The sequence below is a fragment of the Osmia lignaria genome, unplaced genomic scaffold (assembly GCF_051020975.1).
Source record: "Osmia lignaria lignaria isolate PbOS001 unplaced genomic scaffold, iyOsmLign1 scaffold0056, whole genome shotgun sequence".
Classification (NCBI taxonomy): domain Eukaryota; kingdom Metazoa; phylum Arthropoda; class Insecta; order Hymenoptera; family Megachilidae; genus Osmia; species Osmia lignaria.
In genome coordinates this window covers 60001-62500 of record NW_027478197.1, presented here as the reverse complement: position 1 = coordinate 62500, position 2500 = coordinate 60001, and the positions used below count along the sequence as shown (strand labels likewise).

At 38.6% G+C, this 2500-nt stretch overlaps 1 non-coding gene across 1 annotated transcript in view; it reads left to right on the top strand.

The window, feature by feature from the left end:
- The first annotated feature begins 2174 nt into the window (after positions 1–2174).
- Positions 2175–2500, top strand: part of LOC143307475 (small subunit ribosomal RNA) — a 1923-nt gene continuing 1597 nt past the window's right edge. Inside the window, exon 1 of the ribosomal RNA XR_013064612.1 lies at positions 2175–2500. This exon is cut by the window's right edge and continues 1597 nt beyond it. This is a non-coding gene — a ribosomal RNA (small subunit ribosomal RNA).

Here is a 2500-nt window from a genome sequence, read left to right as displayed (position 1 = left end):
TAATCGGTTCTAAGAGGCGAAGCAATACGCCGCTGGGACTTTGAAATATTTCGGAGCGCACCTAAAGTTCGTTATTTTGGCTAAACGGAGCGAAAATCTGCATTTATACCATCACGGACGTTAGTTTAATAGCGTTTAACGATGGATCCACGGTACAGAATGCAAAAATATGATTGTTAAAATTTTCGACTAATCGGTTCTAAGAGGCGAAGCAATACGCCGCTGGGACTTTGAAATATTTCGGAGCGCACCTAAAGTTCGTTATTTTGGCTAAACGGAGCGAAAATCTGCATTTATACCATCACGGACGCTAGTTTAATAGCGTTTAACGATCGATCCACGGTACAGAATGCAAAAATATGATTGTTAAAGTTTTCGACTAATCGGTTCTAAGAGGCGAAGCAATACGCCGCTGGGACTTTGAAATATTTCGGAGCGCACCTAAAGTTCGTTATTTTGGCTAAACGGAGCGAAAATCTGCATTTATACCATCACGGACGTTAGTTTAATAGCGTTTAACGATGGATCCACGGTACAGAATGCAAAAATATGATTGTTAAAATTTTCGACTTATCGGTTCTGGATCACTGAAAAATCAAAAAAAATTATTAATTTTGATTAATTAAATTACATATGTAGTTTTATATTGTTATAGTCTCGTATTTGTTAATGTTTTGTCGTAAGAAAATGCAAAAATATCGTTTTAATGTTTTCGTCTCATCGGTTCTGGATCGCTGAAAAATCAAAAAAAAATATTAATTTTGATTAATTAAATTACAAATGGAGTTTTATATTGCTATAGTCGCTTATTTGTTAATGTTTTACCGTAAGAAAATGCAAAAATATCGTTTTAATATTTTCATCTCATCGGTTCTGGGCGGTTTTAAAATTTTTTAAAATATTAATTAAACCCATGATTTACATGAGAATGTGAATTTATTATGTCCTGCATGTTAATTTATTAATTTTCATGTATAGAACGTTATAAAATGAAAGGATATGTTCGACGATATTTTCAGTCTAAGTTTTACCGTGCCGGCGGGATGGTACGCTCTCACGGCGGTTTGCACAGGCATACGCCTGGGCGTAAGCCCATGCGTCGCCGACCTAGCGGCCGGCCGTTCGGTATTTATAGGAAGGCACTTTCGGTTCGCTCGGACCGGTCGGGAGTAGCGTCGAGCGTGTGGCTCTTTTATGACTTCGGTTGAAAAGCAGTCTACCGCTCCTCGAGAATATACTTTCTCGACTATTCTCGTTCCGGTTTTCCGTTGCGGATTATTATTAATCTCCACACAGCATTACCACGGGTCGGTGTCTAAGACCGAATGGCCCATATGTGGTGAGCCTTGTAATATAAGGCTGGTGACCTGTATGCACTTATAAATGTTGCATACTTGTACAAACTGAGCATCAACTGTCTGTAACCAAAATTTGTTAAAACTGAAAAAGTTATAAGATTGTATAAAATTTTTGAACCAAGAAAGTAGTGTTAGACGAAAATTCGTTCTATCACTTTTAGAAGGGAGACTGTTTGGAAATATTTAAAGTATAAAATACACAAAAGTCCACTGAATTATGAACAAAATTACGTCCCTGAATTTAAGAAAAGTCAAGAGGTGTCAGAAATAAAATCCTCTCTGATACGTTCAGAGAGGAAAATAAGTATGGAGAGAGGAGTAAAAATGAAAGAAGTTTTAAGGCTGGGGAAACTTCTAAAGGAGAGAGATTCCAACATATCTAATATGTACATTTAAAGCAAGTCCAAGGAACTCTCTCCGTTAATGTTTGAAAAGGTGTGTGCAGATGGAGGAGAAATGTATAAAGTACAGAGACGAGGTTGGTGGGCCCGCTCTAATGATAAAGATTATAAAATTTGGTGGCAAAATGACCAGCATGATCACTGTACGCGCTTTCTCGATTTGTATAGCATGCCACTGTCCGCGCTATCTTTTATTATATTGTCCAGCGTGTGTGGTCTACGTGCTTGCACGATGGATGCACGGCGTGAAAGTGATTTTCGTGCTTTATGAGAGGAGGAGGAGAATATTTGGCCTCTATAAGAGGTACAAAATTTATGAAATGTGTGTTACATACAAAAGAGAAATGGCTTAACGTCGATCGGTCTTACAGGGAGGGCCGACGACGAAAATTTAAATTTACAATAATAACTAAGCTCCCTGGTTGATCCTGCCAGTAGTCATATGCTTGTCTCAAAGATTAAGCCATGCATGTCTAAGTACATACCGAATTAAGGTGAAACCGCGAATGGCTCATTAAATCAGTTTTGGTTTCTTAGATCGTACAAAACATTACTTGGATAACTGTGGTAATTCTAGAGCTAATACATGCAAACCAGAATTCCACCCAGAGATGGGAGGAATGCTTTTATTAGATCAAAACCAATCGGTGGCGGACGGCTTGTCCGTTCGTCCATCGTCGGCTTTGGTGACTCTGAATAACTTTGTGCTGATCGTATGGTCATCTAGCACCGACGACGGAT